The following is a 22,875-nucleotide window of genomic DNA, read 5'->3' as shown; positions in this document are numbered from 1 at the left end:
TCAAATTCTGAATAGCTTATAAATTAAATGATTTAATATCAGATATTTGTGACTTATTTTTTGACAACTTCTGAAATCTCAGACCATCTTGAGGTTTTATGTTCAGTCATTGATACACGTTAAGGGCGGTACTGTTATACAGTTTTCATGCAGGTGCTATAGATAAACGTCTCTTTCTCAAGGAATACGCAGAATTGCGGTAACTAAGTTTTTCTTGAACTGTATAAAGAAATACTGGTGCGACAGGTAGATCTTATCATCATGAGGAAACAGTTTCAATAATTCAAGAGGTCAGAGAGTGGTAAATTACTCATAATGTTCCTAAACTGTTTTTAATGTGTTTCAACGATAATACTGAATTAAGATAAACTAATTATTGTTTTGTTTCATCACCGAAGCATGATTCACCACAGTTGCAGCATCCTCAGTGGGTGTTTTATTATTTACCTGAAATACATACAAACACGTTATTTTTATGATAAGGAATGTGATAAATCAGATTCTGTTCTCATTTAAATTGTTATGTCCACTTTACTGTTTACTTACCCTTTGGGAGTCCTGTGGCTACCAACCAAAAGAGGTCTAATTAGCACACCATGTCATCTACAAACATGAGGAATGTTATAAAATCGTCTGCATTGAATTTTATATTTATCATTTAATTTAGGCCTGTTGCTAATTTTGGTTTGTAGCTACAGGACACACACAAAATAAATAAAAGGTAAAGTGCAATTAATATTTAAATGATAAAAAATTTGATGTATCATAACCCTTAATACAAAAACAACCTGTATGTATGTATTTCAGGTATTTCAAGAAAATGGTCAAAAAATCACTGAGGATATCACAACTGTGGTGAATCATGTTTGGGTGATAAAACAATAACTTGTGTACTTGCAAAACGGCAGACCTATCGTTAATCCATTCTTATTTTTCTTTAAGCATAGAAACTGAGCTCCAAACTCCAATCTACAATATTTCTAACATGTAAGAGTTGGTTGATGTGTGTTGTTGACATACATTTGTCAAGCTGTATAATATCTTACCACCCATTTAAAGAAATACGAACTACTTACAAAACTAGAAAGTAATGAATGAGTTAAACTCTACATTCTAAAAATTGTACAGCATAAAGGAAAACAAAAGTGTGAATAGTAATAGAGAAAAAAGTTTTTCTATCATTTGAGTCTGCTCAGCTCGTCTACAGATAACATTTCATTTATAGACTTGCTACTTATCTTTCCAAGTTCCTTCATTTATGAACAATTTCTTCAAATCACCTGTTCTGTCTGAATTAACATCGATCAACATAAACCCTGCATTTCTTTTTAATTCAGTAGGAGCTTAATATTTGCTGGTAATGATACACGATTTCAAAATCGTATAAAACATGTGTAGTATTACTGCGTAATCAACATATTTTTCTACAAGACACGCTACAGGATTTAAAAATTTGACACCCCGTTCCCTTTTTATCTTTGCAACTGAATTATTCTAAAGGTCCACCGACTTCATCTGAATGGAAACGAATGCTGTTAGACTCAGAAAGGCTTACTTGCGGTGAAAGACATTAATATTTCGTATCTCTTTACGATCTTAAAACAGTGTTTTCAGATTTTCTTTAACGCAATAACTTCTCCACTTATTGGAAAATATACGATTTTTCTTTGTGATTCTCTAACGGTATGGATAGGAAACTAATATATGAGTTCGGCAGAGCCTCCCTAAAAGACAAAACTTTTATAAAACAAATCATAATGTGTCCAGCATTTTAACTACATGTCGGCCACCAGCTACAGGAGAAAATTGCCCATGTGTAGGATGATTATATTTCTCAAGGGCTCAGTGAACATCAGAAAAATAAAGCGTTCTAGCATGGGCTCCATTTCCAAAGTGAATTCACGATTTGAAAGTTTTTAACATGACCCAGAAGAATAAAATATGTGCGTACGTCCAAAACGTTGTAGTTTTCATTCGTTTTCGTCTTATAAGTAAATAACGACGATAAAAATTTCCCTAAACATGAAACTTCAAGCCTAATTAAACAAGGGTTCATCTTCGAGGTCCGTTACAGGACATATCTTTAATTTACCAATTGATTTCATAAAACTCTGGAAGTCACTACGGTGTTAAAGGTTCCTTCTGGCTACTCTCAGTTAGTCGCAAACGTTGTTAACCATACGAGCTAACTTTAACTAAAGTGTTTACGAAGTTTCACCAAAGAACACTTAAACTTCAAGTAGAACGTATCGCTTAAGTAACAACTATGACACGTGATGCGCATGGAGCCTTTAAATATTCTAAACGTAAAGCAAGAAAAAAAAAGTCTTAATAGCATTCACTGTTACTTGCTCTTTCTGATTTTTTAAATCGCGGTTCAGAAGTTAAAATTTCTTTGCTCCTCATTTCCCTCCGAAGCGCCATTGCTTCGTCGTAGCAATATGTGACCTAATGCCTTCTGATGTCTTCTGTTTAGAATGATCGTGAAGCTGCATATGCCGTAAATAATTTGATTTTCATCTCTGTCCAGATATGAGTCATTTTCTGTACATCTTAGAATCTTAATTCCTTCTTCATTCCACTTCATTTTACGCTTTCATCCATTTTAAAGGCACATATCACTGGGTAGTAAGAACACCTGTTAAACAATTGTACTTAATATCTCACGGTTCTGCTTTTGTTATTGTTCTATCTTCTGATGGAAAATAAATAGCGTCGTACTAGTTTGCATCTGAACTACAGCATGCACTAAACAGACAGCAGCATCTATGACACTGGAAGGATATTTATAATTGTAATTACACCATTCGTTTATCTCCCGACACAAAACTTATCTCAAATACAATTGACTAATAGAAAAATCCCTTTTGCTGAATTAGTGTTAGCAGCTTATTTTGGCAGTGTTCATACTGAGTGACGAATAGGGAGCCTGATAAAACAAGGATGTGAGCAAGTCTCATGTACAGTAAATATGAGGAATAAACTTGGTACATTTAGGCAGATTTATAATCCGTTCGCCAAATGCAGGTTTGGTTCCCTAAGTCCCTCTCAGAGAAACAATTAAATTTTGGGAATACAGAAGAGACAGTTTCATAAGCCTTATGTTGCTTAAAGCATGCAGTTGGGCGTTTTGTCTGCTTTCTGAGTCGACACCACGGTGAGGTACTACACTTTTTCGAGGTAGACATCACCCACACACAGGGAGCTAACTGGGCTGTAGCAGCTGGGGCGCGTTCCCGGGACTCTGTTTCCGAGAGGGTGCACTTTAGCGCTTGGCGAAAAAAAAACTAAGAAAGGGGAAAAGACAGGGAGTTGAAGAAAGTAGAAGTAGGAGGGGGCAGAAGAAGATCTAAACGCAATAGAAGAAACCAGAAAAGGATGAAGGGCGCTGAAACGGAAACGGAGTTCCAGTGTATGAAAGGAAATCATCATGAGATTTGGTTTGGACTGTATTGAGCAACATTTCCGTGAGATCTATGTCTCCTCAGTACGCAACGATAGTATAAGTGCCGTATTTTGCGTTTCTCTTCTTTTGTTTGTTACGTCCGTGTACTGTTTAAGAGTGAAACCATGAGAAAGGAACAGTATTGCCGTTGCAAGCAATGCAACTGTGGACTGTACGTTTTCCATATTCTGAATTTGTATAATACAGAAATTATTAAGGTGTGTACAATTCTACTTCGCTGTAAAGCTGCGTTGATCGTAATAGAAAAATATACAGACTAAGCAGCGATGCACATTAAACAAGAAATGGGTAGTTGTCGGCAGGGGATGGGTATAAAGTCGAAGTTTGCTCTGGGCACCAGTCTCTAAGGCTACGCCACTGCCTGCACATCATTAGTTCAAGGCCTCACAACTTTTATCCTGTACTTTAGACACCATTTTAGAACTTCAACCTTGAAATCACTTTAATATATTTCCTTCTAGTTAAAGCTTATACGTCATACGGCTCCTAATGGGTATAATGTGCACTGATTTCTGCAAATCAGGAGAGGGGACAGGAAACACTATAGACTTGAAAAGACACACGTCAGGTTTCTGCTATAATGCGTGTATATCAGCTTGTAAATTCGATACGAGCAAACTGTTTCCTAATTCTTACTCCGCCCCGAGATGCTGGAGTTGATGGTCGTGTGTGCGTGAGGTGTACTTGCTTTTGTGTGTGTGTGTGTGTGTGTGTGTGTGTGTGTGTGTGTGTGTGTGTCCTCTCTTTACTGGCAAAAGCTTTGGCCGAAAGCTACATGTGAGTGTCTTTTAATCGAGGCTGTCTGCAGCTTGACGCCTCTTCGTTACGGTAAGTAGCAATCTATCTTTTCCTACATTCTTGATGTTCCTACCTGGAGTTTCCATTGTTTGATTGTTTCCTACTTTTCTGTTTTTATAGATATTACGTCAGTTCGTAACAGTCAGTTCTTTCTATTGCAGAATCTCCTGGAGATGCCTGATATGGCCTGGCGAAATATGTTCATATGAGAAACGAAAAACTCCAACGAAAGGTAAATAATTATCAAACAACAACTATATATAGTACGTGTGTTAAAATCTTTGTACTTTAACTTAAAAGAGTATAAACCTTATAAGAAAACTGATACAGGTCTTTGTAGCACACCATGACGGATAGGATGTATGCAGGAAGAAGATAAAGCTGCGCTACTAATATGAAACGTATTTCCTCTTGATTGTACACAGTAATTTTTACGTGAACAGTTGTTGTCTGTACAAGCAAACAGTTAAAGGGTTGACACTACGACGGAGCCTCGTCTTGCCTTCTAGCTTTAGCAGATGTCTCGAATACGTTTGCGAAAATTTTGTGTACTAACATCATCAACATCGGTGTACTCCTCTTTTCAAGAGCTTTCTGACACCCCTAAAAAGAAAATACATCGTTCCAATAAAAAAATGTTCTTTCAATATTTCGACTGATAAGAATTAAGAGTATTACTCGTACAACTAAATTACATGTCCCTATGCCTACAGCCATTTGCTGCAAAGCTTGTGGAAACGCACTTTAGGCAACTTTAATCGCTTACGAAATGAAAAGGGGTGCAAATATTCAACGATTCGCCTTATACATTATCTGAAGCGAAATCAAGAGGAGCAACTTTCGAAAATGCATTATGTCCACTAAAGTTACCGAAACCGGTCATATGAATAAAAAATAAAAAATAAAATTTGCAATCAAGACGGATTTTAAGTAACTTTATAAAATCACTGATTGCTGTTATCCCATAAGACACTATGTCTGTTTTTGCTAAATTATGTCCACTGGTGGACAAAATTGAGTTTGATATGAAATCCCGCTCTACACACTCATGCAATCAGATTGTGTCCAAACGCATTTTAACACCTTCAAAAAGGGCGCTGAAAAGCAGCAGATGCAACAAATAGCATTTTGTCCTCTGGTATGACTGAATCAAACTGCATTAAGTCCAACTGTTGCCTTTATTTTGTTTCATAAGCTGTGTTGGCTACAATGTAAGACTGGTGGACTAGGCGAAGCCCTTTAACTGACCAACAATGACCAGTTAATATTCGTTTTCTGTAATACAGCATTGTTGTGTACAAATGTTTATCATTCTGTCTGTATAGATGTCAGAGGTAATAACGTTGCTGTCCTAAGATGGAGAGACAGTATTAAAGCGAGTGAATGTGTGACTGTTAGAGAGGAAATGAATTGTGGAAAGAGAAAACGAATGAAGAGCAGATCAAAACAGTAATTAGTGTACGAAAACAGGTAAGAGTGAAGAGTAATAAAATTACTGTTATTGCAAAGCTATGCAAATCAATCTATTTGTACTTGTATAATTATTTTTCTTGTATATTTTTACTATCAGATATCGGGATAAGGATCCACATCTCATGAGCTTCGAACCACCTTGCCAGTATAAAGTACGACAGTTTCGTTGTTGTTCGATTCCTGTTTACAGTCTACACAAAACTATAAGGGTAGTGTTTGCTAAACCAGACAAAAAGGAACAAGATAAAAGGCTTTCCTTCCTTCTCAATATGAGCAGTCCTAAGTGCAGGAGAGTAGGGAATGATCCGAAAAATAAACCAACTGCTCTAACAGTGCAGTATCATGTAAGTAAAAAAATCGTCAAATTTATGAATTAATGCTCTGATAAAACGTGCTAGAGAAATAATATCGTAATTTCTGCCTTTAATGCTTCTCAGGTTTATTCAGAAGGTGGTGAGGTTGTTGTGTGAGCTGCTTTCTTCACGAAGCTCTCTGGCATTGATCAAAGAAAAGTGCATACCATCGCTTATAGCCTTAAAAAAGGTGAAAGAGTGCTTGACAAGAGAGGAGAAGAGCATAAACCTGGAAAGTATAGTGCAAAACGCAAAAAGGTAACTGAATTCATTTCACATCTACAAGCACGGAAGAGTCACTACTCTAGAAGTAAGAGCCAACGCCTTTAGCTGCCAAGTGACCTGAGTATAAACAAACTTTCCCTCATGTATAACAATTCAATCGCATCTGATCTGAAAGTAAAGAAAACATTTTATACGAAAATATTTGATACGAAATTTAATTTAGGTTCTGGAACTCCAGCAAGCGATACCTGTAGTTTCTGCCATAGAATGTACCACCAAATGAAGACTGCTACAGACATCAACACGAAGAAGAAGCTAATGACTGAACTTGGGTCACATAAATTAAGAGCTAGAGCTCTTCACAAATTAATGAAGCAAACGTATGACTGTAGCCTCATATTTGTCTTTGATTTACAGCAGCTACAAGCTTCCCCAAAACGATATGTTCGTGAGGCATACTATGCAAGACAGATACCTCTTTACTTCTTTTGTGTGACTAATGTGGCAGGTACAGAAACTACATTTTACATTTGGAATGGAACGCAGGTAGTTTGAAGGTCACAAGAAATCTCCGCGGCCATCACTGATTTCTTAAAGAAATAGACCATTGACACGTCTGTCACATTTCTCAGATTGTTTGCAGATGGATATGCTGGCCAAAACAAAAATCAGCACGTTATTCATGCAATTGCTTCCTGGTTATTCAAAGAATCTCCAGTGCATGTGACTGATGTAGTTCTCTGCTTTCCAGTTCGAGGACATTCCTTTTTACCTCCTAACAGAGCATATGGACGAGTAGAAAAGAAACTTCGTAAAATTTCAGAAATATTGAATCCAAACACGTACCAGGATGTTTACACAGAAGTGGACGAAACAACAATTTTAGGGAAAGGCTGCGAAATATTTGATTTCAAGGAACTAAGTACAATTTTGAGGCCTGTAGATGGGATCAGTGATCTGAAAAAGATCCATTTGAAGAAATGTATGTTAGTTGAAAGGCTAATTGATGTGAAAATCAAATCGAACATCACCTACTATTCTGATGATTCTTCAGAGCGCTTTTTTCCATTAGGTAAACGTGGATAGATATCTTCAAAGTGTCATCACTGATATGGTTGAAAGAAGAACAGAAAGACGATGTGGAAAAACTACTAACCCTCAGATATGGAAACAACTGGAGAGAAAGTGAAAATTAGATTTTTTCACCCAGACTAAGAGCCTTCCAAGTGACGAAATTATTGCCCAAGATACTATCTGTGATTGTTTAGAAGAGGACCCTGTTTTGGGAAAAATATTGTGGAAATTTTTTTGGAAGTTTGTGGTAAGGTCTTATGGGACCAAACTGCCGAGGTCATCGGTCCCTAAGCTTACACACTACTTAACCTATCTTAAACTACCTTACGCTAAGGACGACACACACCCATGCCCGAGGGAGGACTCGAACCTCCGACGGGGGGAGCCGCGCGGACGGTAACAATACGCCTCAGACTGCACGGCTACCGCCGCCCGGGCTATTGTGGACTTTATTGTAAATGATGCACAGTTTCGTTTTTGTTCCTACTTCTGGTGTTAAAATGTTTTACTGAATGCTAAAAAATGTATTTTCAAATAATAAAAGTATTTTTACCGATTTTATGTCACTAAAAACTGATCAAAACACATTACGCCCAACATAATTTACATCAAAAGGCAGATTGTACAACAGAACCCAACAAAGCGCATTTGGTATATCACTAAAATGCTCGTAGCTTGGAAGTATGAAAAGCAGTTCCTCGTATTGAACACATTTTGATCAACAGCTCTACCTGAGTATGTGGTGTAAAAATCGTAAAAATTAATCGAATATTTTTTGCGGTGTACGTTTTTCGCTTCTCCTGAAAATCTATTTTTGGGGCATAATGTTTTTTGAAAAGTAGCTCCTCTAATATGGACACCCATAACTGAACATTAATTTGGATATGTCTACCTTTCGCCTTTGACGCCTGTAACTCTGCTGGGGATAATTTCATTGAGATGCCTGATGTCTGTGACAAAATGGCAGCCCATTCTTCCTCAGGTGCCAAAACCGGGGAAGATAGTGGACGCTGGTATCTACAAAGAAGGCGCATATTCATCCCAAAGGTATTCATTTAGGTTCAGGTCGGGACTCGGGGAAGACTAATCGGTTTCACGAATTTTAGTGTCCACAAATCATTGTCTCACGTACACTGAGGAGCTAAAGAAACTGATATAGGGATACGTATACAAATAGAGAGATATGTAAACAGCCAGAATACGGCGCTGCTGTCGCCACGGCATATATGGGACAAAAAGTGTCTGGAGCAAATGTTCGATTGGTTACTGCTGCTACAATAGCAAGTTATGAAGACTTAGGTGATTGAACGTGATGTTACAGTCGGCGTACGAGCGATGTGACACAGCATGTCCGAGGTAGCGATGAAGTGGGGATTTTCCCGTACGATCATTTCATGAGTGTGCCTTGGATATCAGGAATCCGATAAAACATAAAACCTTCGACATTGCTGCAGCTGGAAAAAGATCCTGCAAGAAGGGGACCAACGACGACTGAAGAGAATCGTTCATCGTGACAGAAGTGCAACCCCTCCATAAATTGCTACAGACTTCAATAATGGGCCATCAACAAGTGTCAGCATACGAACCATTCAACGAAACATCGTCGAAGGCCCACTAGTGTACCCTTGATGGCAGCATGACACAAAGCTTTACGCCTCACCTTGGACCGTCAACACCGACATTGGACTGTTGATGGCTGGAAGCATATTGCCTGGTTGGACGAGTCTTGTTTCTAATTGTATCGAGTACATGGACGTGTACATGTATGGACACAACCTCATGAAGCCACGGACCCTGCATATCATCAGGGGACTGTTCAAACTGGCGGAGGCTCTGTAATGGTGTGGGGGGTGTGCAGTGGAACATATATGGGACGGCTGGTAGTGTGGATTCGACTCTGACAAGTGAAACGTACGTAAGCATCCTGTCTGATCACCTGCATCCAGTCATGTCATTTTTGCATTCCCACGGACGCGGGCAATTCCAGCAGCACAATGCGAGACCCCACATGTCCAAAATTGCTACAGAGTGGCTCCAGGAACACTGTTCTGAGTTTAACACTTCCGCTGGCCACCAAACTCATCAGACGTGAACATTATTGAGCATGTGTGGGATGCCTTGCAACGTGCTGTTGAAAAGAGATCTCCAGCCCGTCGTACTCTTACGGACTTATGGACAGCCCTGCTGGATTTAAGGTGTCAGTTCCCTCCTGCACAGCTTCAGCCATTAGTCGAGTCCATGCAACGTCTTGTTGAGGCACTTCTGCGTGCTCGCGGAGGCCCTACACTATATTAGGTAGGTGTACCAGTGTCTTAAGCTCTTCAGTGTATGTTGTTTTGTGACGTGGTAAATTGTCGCACTTATGCAATCATCGTCCTCTGCACACAGCACACATGCTGTAAATTGAGTTCATATCCTTCCGCATTAGTAATTTTCTTCAGCGTGTACTGAGACCGAAACCGAACAACGAGAAACTCCCCCACACCGTAACACCACCTCCTCAATTTTTCACTGTTAGCAATAGACACGACGGTGGGTAACGTTCTCGAGGAATTTGCCACACCCAAACACTTCCTTCAGTTTGCCACTAGCTATAGCGGGATTCAGCCCTGCAGATTACTCTTTCCTGTCACCCACTGTCCAGCGGTTGCGTTTTTCTCAGCACCACAAGCACCGCTTGGTATTGTATACAGAAATGTGTGGCGTACGAGGAGCTGCCCAGCCATTGTACCCCATTGTCGTCGTGCTAGGACGACTGCTGGTGCGTTTTGGAAGCAACGAGTGATTCCTCCCGCTGATTTCATGTAATTTCTTCCAACCACGATCCACAATGCTAGACAACACATGAGGTCTGCCTAGTCTTGGTTTAACTGTGGTTGTCCATTCACGTTTCCACTTCACAATCACCAACAGTCGGCATGGACAGCTTTAGAGGAGCTGAAGTACCGCGACGGATTTGTTACACAGGTGACATCCAACGACTGGTCCGCGTATGAAGTGTGAGCTCTCGTGTCCGACCCAGTCTGCTGTTACTGCTTCTTTACTGACAACACAGTACTCCCCACCTCCTTTTATTCTGGCGCGTCCTCTTCTCGTGACATCTACTGGCCAGTAACGTATTACATGTGGGTGTCGGGATACACTGGAACAGATTATGTACGAGGGTTGCCCAGAAAGTAATACACCGCGTTTTTTTCTTCGACAATTCTTTATTGAACACAATGAGAATTACACACACGAATGAGTGGTGTTTTATCTATGCACTCTATTTTTCCACGTAACCTCCATCCTGTTCTATGGCCTCCCTCCAGCACTAAACAGTGGCGTGTATGCCCTGTCGTTACCAATCCTTGTCCTGGTGGCGGAGCCAATGCATCACCTGCTCGTCGTTCTCGAAATGTCTTCCACGAATGGCATCCCTTAATTGCCCAAACAAATGGAAGTCCGAGGGAGCTAGGTCCAGACTGTAGGGTGGATGCGGTAACACTGTCCAACTCTGTTTTGCGATGTGTTCAGCAGTCCTCAGACTAGTGTGGGGCCGATCGTTTCCGTGTTGCAGAAAAGCATCTCCTGGGTTGTTGTGGCGCCGAAATCGCAGAGAGCGCCTCTTGAGTTTTGTTAATGTGTTGACATATGCTTCTGAATTAATGGTACCGCCTCTTGGCATCACATCAATGAGAATCACACCTTCACAGTCCCAGAACACGGCGATCATGACCATACCGGCGGAAGCAGTTGCTTTGAATTTTTCCTTCTGTGGGGAGAGGGTATGGCGCCATTCCATCAACAGTCGTTTTGTCTTCGGCTCAAAATGGTGTACCCAGGTTTCATTATTTGTCACAGTCCGGACTAGAGGAACCTCCTCCTCAGCTTCAAAACGTTGCAACAAATGTAGATAAACGTTTTTTTCTGTGCGGTTTGTGATCCACCGTTAGACACCGCGGGACTCATCTTGCACACACTTTTGAATATCCAAGAGTGCGGATAACTGCATCCCTTTTCTGGTTAACAGATGCAGCGCCAGCTGTCGAGTCGTAGTGGTTCTGTTCTCGCGAATGACAACATCAGCTCGCTGCAACGTGTCAGGGGTGACAGCCGTGGATGTCCCCCCCGACCGCTGGAAATCGTGGAGCTCCACCGAACTGACTTCTGATGACCTCGCCCTCTGTTCCCAGATACTAACTGTACTTCTGTCAACAGCTGATGCTCGATAGACTTTGCACAAGCATTTGTGAATATTCCCTACAGTTCCTTTCATTGCAGTGAGAAATTCAATGACGGCATGTTGGTTGTATGTACATCGCATTTTGAAACTGATCTGCAGCTACGCTATCGGTCGGAAGTGACGGAAACTTGGTGCGCTCACTCAGGAGACTTCAAATAATACTTACGTAACGTTTCACATTCACGGCATTGTTTTCGTCTGAGAAAAAAAGATCCGGTACATTTCTTTCTGGGCATCCCTCGTATATGCTAAGGTGGTATTCGTACCCTGATGACGGTTCTGTATATCGAAACGGCTATCAGACTAAAAGATACACTGAAATGCTTTCGGGGTGTTTTCCAACATGACTTTCATAAAAAAAACTATGATTCGTGGCGGTCTACTTCACGAAACGGCGCCCAGTGCTGCTCCGCAATATTTCGATTGTGGGCGTTCCGGTGCCCTGGTCCCCGACGACCACCTATTTCGGGGTCCGGATGGACCATAAGCTGCTGTTCCACTGTCATGCAGAGTATGTCGCCAACCTGAGGCAAAAGCTGACCAGGGCCTTGTGCCCCCTCTTCCGCAGTAGGGACCTTAACCTGCCTACCAAGCTTACAGCTCTGGCGCCATTCCGCCGTCTGCACCTGGCGATTAACGTCGGCTGCTGACAGGTGGCGTGCGTTTGCTTACGGCACTCTTGTCCGAGCGATTCCGGCGGCTGGCTCGTGACAGTTTTCATGTCCAAACCAGGGCATAAAGTTGTTTATTGCCTCTCATTCAACGCTTTCTCTTCTGGTGAATCTCCAAAACTAAGCATAGAAGATTTTTTGTTCCCCTGTCTAAGGGCTGGAAAGTTACATAAGTCACACCAACACACAAGAAAGGAAATAAAAATAATAAACTGAAGTTTAGACCCATGCCACTAACATTAATTTTTACCAAGACTTTGGAACGTACGCTGTGTTTCAACACAGTGAAAGACCTCGAAGGAAACGATCGACTGGGATAACCAGCAAGCATACAGAAAATACCATTCTAGTGGAACACAGATAGTCCTTCCTTCATTCCTTCGCACGAAGTAATGAGTGCTATCGACATGGAAACAAACGGATTCCATATTTATAGATACTGGCGAGGCTCATTCGCAAAGTAAGGAACGGGTTTTTTCTACAGTAATTTTTATTTGATATAATTCAACGAAACTATATGTTACACGTCATTTTGTACTCAAGACACTTTTCTAGTAGTCACTGTACAAATTTAGGCACTTGCGGTACCGCTTAACAAGTTTTTCTATACCTTCTGCATACTCAGTTGTCGCATAGTTCTTGAACCACTGATTACACTACTGGCCATTAAAATTGCTACACCACGAAGATGACGTGCTACAGACGCGAAATATAACTCACAGGAAGAAGATGCTGTGATATGCAAATGATTAGCTTTTCAGAGCATTCACACAAGGTTGGCGCCGGTGGCGACACCTACAACGTGCTGACATGAGGAAAGTTTCCAACCGATTTCTCATACACAAACAGCAGTTGACCGGCGTTGCCTGGTGAAACGTTGTTGTGATGCCTCGTGTAAGGAGGAGAAATGCGTGCCATCACGTTTCCGACTTTGATAAAGGTCGGATTGTAGCCTATCGCGATTGCGTTTTATCGTATCGTGACATTGCTGCTCGCGTTGGTCGAGATCCAATGACTGTTAGCAGAATATGGAATCGGTGGGTTCAGGAAGGTAACACGGAACGCCGTGCTTGATCCCAACAGTCTCGTATCACTAGCAGTCGAGATGACAGGCATCTTATCCGCATGGCTGTAACGGATCGTGCAGCCACGTCTCGGTCCCTGAGTCAACAGATGGGAACGTTTGCAAGACAACAACCATCTACACGAACAGTTCGACGACGTTTGCAGCAGCACGGACCATCAGCTCGGAGACCATGGCTGCGGTTACCTTTGACGCTGCATCACCGACAGGAGGGCCTGCGATGGTGTACTCAACGACGAACCTGGGTGCACGAATGGCGAAACGTCATTGTTTCGGATGAATCCAGGTTCTGTTTACAGCATCATGATGGTCGCATCCGTGTTTGACGACATCGCGGTGAACGCACATTGGAAGCGTGTATTCGTCATCGCCATACTGCCGTATCACCCGGCGTTATGGTATGGGGTGCCATTGGTTACATGTCTCGGTCACCTCTTGTTTACATTGACGGCACTTTGAGCAGTGGACGTTACATTTCAGATGTGTTACTATCCGTGGCTCTACCCTTTATTCGATCCCTGCGAAACCCTTCATTTCAGCAGGATAATGCACGACCGCATGTTGCAGGTCCTATACGGGCATTTCTTGATACACAAAATGTTCGACTACTGCCCTGGCCAGTACATTCTTCAGATCTCTCACCATTTGAAAACGTCTGGTCAGTGGTGGCCGAGAAACCGGCTCGTCACAATACGCCAGTCACTATACTCTTGATGAACTGAGGTATCGTGTTGAAGCAGCATGGGCAGCTGTACCTCTACACGCCACCCAAGCTCTGTTTGACTCAATGCCCAGGCGTATCAAGGCCGTTATTACGGCCAGAGGTGGTTGTTCTGGGTACCGATTTGTCAGGATCTATGCACCCAAATAGCGTGAAAATGTAATCACATGTTAGTTCTAGTATAATACATTTGTCCAAGGAATACCCGTTTGTCATCTGCATTTCTTCTTGGTGTAGCAATTTTAATGGCCAGTAGTGTACATTCAGTAGCGTTGTCCACTCACCAATTCTTTCAGTTTGAAGAATAAGTTGGGGCTAACTCCGGACTGACTTCCCACTGAAACCGCTGAGCTCTCGCCTCATGCGAATGTGGATTATCGGGAAGGAGGATGACTTCAATGGTTAGGATTCCTTGTTTTTAATGGAGCGGCGAAGTCGTTAAAGCTTCTGGCAGTAGACTGCTGCAATTATGATCTCACCTCTAGGCATATACCTCTGTATCACGGGGTTCTGGGTTTGATTCCCGGCCGGGTTGGGGATTTTTCTCTGCCCTGGGACTCGGTGTTTGTGTTGTCCTCATCATTCCACCATCGTCCGTGAAAGTGGCTAGATTGGACTGTGTACAGATTGGGATTTTGTACGGGCGCTGATGACCGCGCAGTTAGTTGAGCGTCCCATAAACCAAACATCATCATAATCATCATCATCATCTAGGCATATAGTCAATCAGCAGCACACCCTTACGACTCCAAAGCACCGTGGCCATAATCTTTCTAGTGCTAAAATTTTGTTTTCTTTTTTTTTTTCATTTCCGTTAGGGATTGCGTATGATGCCATTCCACTAACTGGCGCTTTGTTTCTGGTGTGAAAGGCGATGTATTAAGTTTCATCACCAGTGACACTGTGAATCAGAAATTCATCACCATCCTTTTCATAGCGACTGACAAATGTCAACGCAGCTCTTATAGGCTTGACTTTGTGTTCGTCTGATAAAATTCAAGAAAACCACCTTGCACAAACTTTTTCATAGCCAAGATCTGCACTATCAGTCTCAAACAACACAGTTTTTGAGATATCTGGACAGAATGAGTACAGTCCACTAATTGCGAAACGCCTGTTTCCTTGGATTTTTGTTTCAGTCCTTGCTTTGAGTCCGTCACTCACCACTGAGGGCCAACCAGAGCGATCTTAATCGTGAATATTATTCCGCCTGCTGTTAATCATGATACACTACTTCCGAACTAACGTTTCGTTTTTCATATTGCAACAAACCTCAGTTACCGGTCTAAAAATTTCTATGGGTTGGGGAAAGCCGATAACATTGCGTCCCTCACACTTGGCGAGATCGTCAACTTTGTCAAACATTTTAGAGTCGCATACTTGTGCAGTACGTCACCGTATTGGAAAACAGATGCCGCCAAACAAAAGCGGATGAGAACTAAGGTCAGTAATCGGTCTAAGGTGGTGGTGGTGGTGGTGGTGGTGGTGGCGGTGGTGGTGGTTTGAGGACACGGTGACGTGTCAAAACAAAACGTTATTTACGTCCCGTATGACCCGCGTATAACGATTTGGACACCATTTCTTACAAATTGCTCTAATCAAATTGTGTGCCTACGGGCTATCGCATCAGCTGTGCCACTGGAATGGTAATTTCGTGTCAGAAAAGTCACAATGTGTAGCAATGGCTTAAAGTAATCTATTGAACCCGAAGCTATATTCTGGGTTCCCCAAGCAAGCGTCATGCTCCATCTGTCGTTCTTAATCTATATGAACTGTTTAGGAGACAATCTAAGGAGCCCTCGCAGGCATCTGCATGATATGAAAAGTGGCAACTGACCCTGAACAATAGAAAAGATGGGTACTAAAAATTCCGTAAAACTTTGCTTCCACAATAAATCACACATGTATAAATGTTGTCGATTAGCTGAATGTTTGGTGACTGGAATTTCGAATTACTAATTGGAGCCATCATATGGAAAACGTTGTGCGAAAGGCGGGCCAAAGACTGCGTTTTATAAGCAGAGTAATTCAAAGGCCGAACAAATCCACCAAGGGCCTGCCTGCACTACGCTTGGCCGTCCTCCTTTGAAGTACGGCTGTGTAGTAAAGGACCCTCATCAGACAGGACTAACGGAGGACGTCGAAAGAGTTCGGAGATGGGTAGCTCGTTTTGATTATCAAAAAATAAGGGAGAGAGTTTCACATATATCATCACCGAGTTTGGCTCACAATCACTGAAACAGACTTGCGCGAGAGCTTTTCACAATACAACCATCGCACAGCTTCTCTTCTGAACAGCAAAGTGTTTCGTGAACTTTCTCCTATAAAGTGAGAAATAATCACCACGGTAAGATAAGAGGCACTAGAGCTCGAGTGGAAAGATTTAGCTGTTCACTTTTCGCATGTGTTATTCTAGAGTGGAAACGTGGAGAAATAGTCTGAATATGGTCATATGAACCCTCTGCCAAATACTGAAGTGTGAACCTCTGAGTAATGATACAGAGCAAACAGTTACCGATTTTCATTCCGCTTGAAAGAAGCATTTGTATGTTTAAGCATTATAACTGAAGTTCGAGAAAATATGCAGCCACTGTGCACTTCTGTAACCGTGCACATCAAGCGATATTGCTAAAAAAAAAACTTACTGCTCATCTGTCAGAAAGGAAGGAAGGAAGCTATCACGACCTGACAACTACGAAATCAGTAGACAAGGTGACAATCTCAGAATCGGTAAGTAAATCGGCCTTGCCTAATTCCAAGAAGCAGTCCCGGCATATGCTTCAAGTGATTTAAAGAAAACGGAACCAGAATGTGGATGAGTGAGCGGAGATTTGAATCCAGGCTCCAGAGAATCTCAGTGAGGTAGATTATGAGGATTAGCATTTAGGGCGCTACGCGTTGACGCCATCGGCGTCCTTGCATGAAACACAGATGAGTGTGATGAAACTGAATTAACAAGTAACATCGAATTTTTAAACGAAGCTGTAGCAAATAAAGAAGAATTTAGAATAAAGATTGACATCGGGAGATCCATAAAGCTATCTATAAAGTGGAGATAGAACACAACAGATTAACTAGAGAATATATCACTACAGACACATGTAAAATAGTGTCAGATTATTGTAGCTGGGTGACTACTTAACAGGGAAAGTCCCCATAGCACCACTCTGGTGCCGGCACGGTAGCTCAGGGTGTTCGGTCAGAGGGTTGCTCGCCCTGTGTAACAAAAAAACTGAGTAAAGGAATCAACGATCAACTTCAACGGATGTCTTGTGATATACCCCCGGACCATATGCAACGAACAATGCCGAACAAAAAAAGAAAAAAGTGGTTACGTAGTTGGGCTGAAAAGCGGACGAGACGTGTTCGGACTATTTTTTTATTTATTCATTTTTTCACAACATTATGTACCGTCCGTCCGGTCATTGAAACTTTTGTTCTCTTTCTGTAGACTTCGCCGTTGTCATACTATACATTGGTCATAGAATATGAGTCATGTGTTAAGTGTTCGTTATCGTCGCAAGTAAATGTGATGAACTGTTGTAATGTTGTTGCATTAATTTGAGGCGTAAGGGGTGCTGATATTCAGGACCGTAAAAGTGGGTTAAAAGCTGTGAGCTATCTGAGGAAGTTAATCCTACATTACTGCGCAACTGTTTCACCAGGTATCCAGTCTAGCTTGCCAAATTCCCAACCAGACTAACATTAATTATAATCTTTTAGTACTCATCTTACGATAACCGATGATATATATATATATATATATATATATATATATATATAAAGACAATTTAAATAAAAAGAAATAAATCCGTTAATATTTGGAAACTTTTTTTAACATTGATCATCGAAATTTCAGCATATTAAACTTGATTCATAACTAAACTGGTGCCTTATTTAGGATTGTGAAAATGTGATTTTTTAAATCTTACGGAACACATCAAATAGGGAGCCAAGATTGGGAGACTACATACAACACTGCATTCTTAAATTAACACACGAAGAACGTTGAAACATATCCAAGAGGAAATTAACTACAACCAACCGATTCAATTTTCACCCAAAGAAGTTACGTTCGTAGCACAATCCTGTCCGTCATGAAATTACCACACACTGGTATACTAAATGCATACTAACTCTCTGTGAAATGTTCCCGAAAAGAATAGCTGAGGGCTACTTTGATGCTGACACCACATGCTTCACGTGGTCAACTTGGCTTACACAAAGAGTGTAACTCCACAATAATTTTGATAATTAAAATAAATTACATCGAAACGCAATATACAAAAGAAAAGCCTCGAACTGGTTACTATCGGCTTACTATTAACCTGATGGGTCAAACAATTGTATAAGCACGTGGTACTGGTCTTACAAAGTACACCCCACGTGGGTTGAACATAAAGAAAAGTTGCTATATTGAAAAATATTGTCAAGACGAGACGTTATAATCACACAAGCATTCGCATTTAAGATTGATGATCTTAGTTAAGAGTTACTGATCAACACGTGGTTCCACTTTACTCACAAAGTAGTGACAAAGCTACTACTGGAAGATATTCTGAACTTCACACTCGAATTACACTGTGTTGCAATTTGAGATAACATATTTTAGATCTAAACCTGATATAAAGGTGATTAAATTTTCAGATAGGCTGAACTTAAGAAATCCAGTGTCCTACAGACTTAGCAGAGACGCACTTAGCTGGAGATCTTACCACTTCAGACGCTCGCCACGGACAGACTGACCTGGGCTCCTCCCGAGCGTGCTTCACAAATACAAACGGAAGTGACCAGAGAGGCAGCTCCCTATACCAACATGACAAGGGACGGACAGGACCATACTAAGAATAGAAACCTCTTTGCTTCTAGAAAGCGTAGCTACCTGTTCCGACGTTGGTCCTACTGTTCTATAGCAGACAGGCTTGTCTGCTACCCTCAAGCATGCAACTACAAATACATTTGCTCATGCATACTCTCACACAGAAGGGAAGGGGGATGACAGTATCTTATCATATATAGTATATAAAAGAAAGCGGATGTAGGTTCCGTATGAGACAGTGTGACATGAATTACATATAAACTGTGCTTTAAAGTGTAGTAGTGTGACAGATCGTTCTTGTTTATGTGTAAAAGTAACATGTTTCACTGCGCAGTCTCCTCCCAGATAGTCAGAAACACCACAGTAAATTTAGAAGAGAAATTTATGCCGTAAACAACAGATTTAAGAAATTAACATGAAAGGAATCCAACAGAGACCTTTCACTGTGAGAGCACGCGAGATACATCATAGACATCTCGCAGAAACGAAAACAACAAGTAAAAGGGTATTAACTTAGTTACAACAAAGGCGTTGAAGTGTGAAAAATTCCAAAACGGAACGCAGCTTCAAAAACGTTAAAAGTATATGTTTTGACAGAGCACGGAGAAACTATGTGGTTGTGAAACTGTTTCATTCATGTGTTACAGTGCATGTGACAAACTATTATGTTTTCATCATTTCCTTGGGAGTGATCACATTCACATTCATACGAACAGCTAAATCTGGCAACGAGGCATCTCTCACTCACTTACGAGGCGTACAAATTAGATGCGTTGATAAGAGATTCCTGTCTGATGACACAAATACTGTCACTAATGGTGTGTACGACACAACAGACGTGTTTTCCGGTGGAGGATTCTGTTGACCTGTCTTGTCAGGAAAGGTTTTCGGTTCCCATTATTCGAAAGCCACTTCCTTTCGGCTGCTAGCAGAGTTGTGCAGAATTAACTGTCATTATAGGTCTCTTTCTTACACCTCGCTGTTGCAAACGGACGTTTCACCACGACACAGGCACAAATTTTAATACAGCGAACAGCGGAAATAAATTGACACAAGGGAGGTTTGAACCTAGCTCGCCCGCTAGGTAATCCAACGCCGTAACCAATTAAGCGCGACAAAGTTACTGTACTGTGGTGTTCTGCATAGCAGTTCTCGTCGTTGGAGCATTCACTGTTTCTATTATGCTTTTTTTTTTCACGAAAAGCCACACAAACTCTTTTCTCCAAAGAGAACTTAAAACCTATAGTGTTGGTCTATTTCCCCAACCACTTGACCGTCAGATGCAATTTTCAAGTATCTGTTGCAAAGCTCAAGAGAGCACAAACGATGGAAAATTCGTCTACGAATAAGGAGGACTGTATGCGACATTTGACCTTGTACGCGATACACCTTGTCACAATGGCGAACGTCGTTACACCAAAAAATAAATAAATAAATAAAAAATAAAAAATAAAAAACTCCCATGATACGAGTAGAAATACCACGAAATGGTAAAAAAACCATATTTCAGTTTTCAAGCCCATAAAATAATTTGGAATTTCTGCTCAAAATGGCGCAAAATTTGTCAAGAAATTCTAACTAGAAATGTTTTTATTTCATTTTTGAAAACTGCATGTGTACTAAGGAAAGTTATCTGACTTCTGATCGTGTTCAAATATTCACATTTCCGCAAACATGAAATATAGAAACTTGTAGATTTCACTCTTCTGTTGTAGAAATTTTGGTCTTTCCGTCCCATCATCATAGCAACCAAACGCGTTTACAGTTCGTTTTTTGTCCTGTAAGGTAGTCTTTTGAGCCTTAGATTTCGCTTGTGCCTCAATCGGAATTTTTTATCTGGTTTCTTGTTACTTTTACGGTGAGTGTCACGGTTGCTACGATGCCTATGAGTACATCACTAATTATAAAGCGTGAGTTGTGCGGGAATCAATAGATTTACCGACACCTTTCGTGTAACTGATTCTGCTTCATCATCTGCTGATGACAGTGGAAGTTCTAACATCCTCACTTATGGTGCAACTACAAAAATTCAAACTATCAAAAATCCTATTCAGAAAGCTGTTATGGAAGCAATTAAGCCAATATATAGAGACTTTCTGCACCGTGGTCCCCAGAACATATCTTCATGGTTATTAACAGAATCAAGAAGAGTCGTCCACCAACCTCATAGCGACTCGTGTAGCTATGAATATGATTAAGATACAAAGGAATTAGTGACATTGGCTGCGAGCGGGCAGTGATTTAAAACAAGGGGAAAGATGAAAATTTGTGCCAGATCGGTATTCGGAACCGGGTCTCCTGCTTCGACCATGACATGACTAGAAGAACAGACACCACATATACAGTGTGGCCAATTGATCGTGACCGGGCCAAATATCTCACGAAATAAGACTCATACGAAAAAACTACAAATAACGAAATTTGTCTAGATTGAAGGGGCAAACCACATAGCGCTATTGTTGGCCCCCTAGATGGCACTTCCATAGGTCAAACGGATATCAACTGCGTTTTATCAAATAGGAAACCCCATTTTTTATTACATATTCGTGTAGTACGTAAAAAAAATGAATGTTTTAGTTGGACCACTTTTTTTCGCTTTGTCATAGATGGCGCTGTAATAGTCACAAACATATGGCTCACAACTTTAAACGAACAGGTAGGTTTTTTAAATTAAAATACAGTACGTAGGTACGTTTGAACATTTTATTTCGGTTGTTCCAATGTGATACATGTACCTTTGTGAACTTATCATTTTTGAGAACGCATGCTGTTACAGCGTGACTACCTGTAAGTGCCACATTAATGCAATAAATCCAAAAAATGACGTCCGTCAACCTCAATGTATTTGTCAATACCTAGAACGAAATTCCTCTCAACAGCGAGTAGTTCGCCTTCCGTAATGTTGGCACATGCACTGACAATGCGCTGACGTATGTTGTCAGGCGTTGTCGGTGGATCACAACGGCAAATATCCTTCAACTTTCCCCACAGAAAGAAATCCGGGGACGTTAGATCCGGTGAACGCGCGGGCCATCTTTGATTTTTCGTTGCCCAATAGTGAATATTATGCTGGTTTACGTTACCACTGTTGGTGAATGACGCTGCGTCGCTAAATAGAACGCGTGCAAAAAATCAGTCATCGTCCCGTAATTTCTCTTGTGCCCAGTGGCAGGACTGTACACGACGTTCAAAGTCGTCGCCATGCAGTTCCTGGTGCATAGAAATATGGTACGGGTGCAATCAATGTCGATGTAGCATTCTCCACACCGACGTTTTTGAGATTCCCGATTCTCGAACAGTTTGTCTGCTACCGATGTGCGGATTAGCCGCGACAGCAGTTAAATATCTACTTGGGCATCATCATTTGTTGCAGGTCGTGGTTGACGTTTCACACGTGGCTGAACACTTCCTGTTTCTTTAAAGAACGTAACTATCCAGCGGACGGTCCGGACACTTGCATGATGTCGTCCAGGATACATAGCAGACGTCCGTTGGGAATTTTGATCACAATAGCCATACATCAACACAATATCGACCATTTCCGCAATTGGTAAACGGTCCATTTTAACACGGGTAATGTATGACGAAACAAATACCGTCCGCACTGGCGGAATGTTACCTGATACCACGTACTTATACGCCATCTAGCAGGCCAACCATAGCGCCATCTGGTTTCCCTCTTCAAGCTAGACGAATTTCGTCCCTTGCAGTTTTTTCGTTTGATGCTTATTTCGTGAGAATTTGGCCCGGTCACTATCAATGGACCATCCTGTGTATAAGAGGGTTGGAACTTTAATGAGTAGCAACTATTTATTTGCAGCTCGTACAAAATAGATACATGGTACAAAGTTTTAGTGACCTTCAAAGTAGTCACTATCATTGTTTATAACCCGCTGACAGCAATGCGGAAGTCATTCGATACTCATAGCAGAGCCATTTGTGTTGACAGTTCGAGCGGCGCGGTCT

Source organism: Schistocerca serialis, chromosome 4, assembly GCF_023864345.2.
Source record: "Schistocerca serialis cubense isolate TAMUIC-IGC-003099 chromosome 4, iqSchSeri2.2, whole genome shotgun sequence".
NCBI classification, from domain to species: Eukaryota; Metazoa; Arthropoda; class Insecta; order Orthoptera; family Acrididae; genus Schistocerca; species Schistocerca serialis.
Note: the sequence above shows the minus strand (reverse complement) of the source record.